The sequence below is a fragment of the Pelecanus crispus genome, chromosome 7 (assembly GCF_030463565.1).
Source record: "Pelecanus crispus isolate bPelCri1 chromosome 7, bPelCri1.pri, whole genome shotgun sequence".
NCBI lineage: Eukaryota > Metazoa > Chordata > Aves > Pelecaniformes > Pelecanidae > Pelecanus > Pelecanus crispus.
Genome location: NC_134649.1, coordinates 9,390,196 through 9,390,643, shown reverse-complemented (window position 1 = coordinate 9,390,643; position 448 = coordinate 9,390,196).

Below are 448 nucleotides of genomic sequence, written 5' to 3'. Positions count from 1 at the left end.
GCCCCAATGCGCTGCAGCAGTAGGAGGATTCTGGAAAAAAAAAATAAAACCCCAAAAGGTGCTGTTCACCCCGGAGATTAAATAACAGAAATAATTACATTGTTCATGGATAAAATCAGGAAAAAATAATCATCTTTATTATTTAACTTAACCCCCTGCCCTCTGCAAACCCACCCCCCTCCCTGTCCCCGAAGGCACGAAGATAATTGGAACCGGACGGTTAGTAAAAATGCTGAGATCTAATTTGCTTTGCTTTGGTGCTTGGAAGAAACATTAATTTTCTTTTATATATATACACAAAGGTGGGTTTGTCTTTAATATATTTTTTTTTTCCTTATATGACAAAAAAGCAACAAGAAGAAGAAGAAATCAACTCTGTTAATATAACTGTTCTGTTAAAAATCTCTCTTTCTCTCTCGCTTTCCCCCTCGGTCTCTCTCGCCCCGCT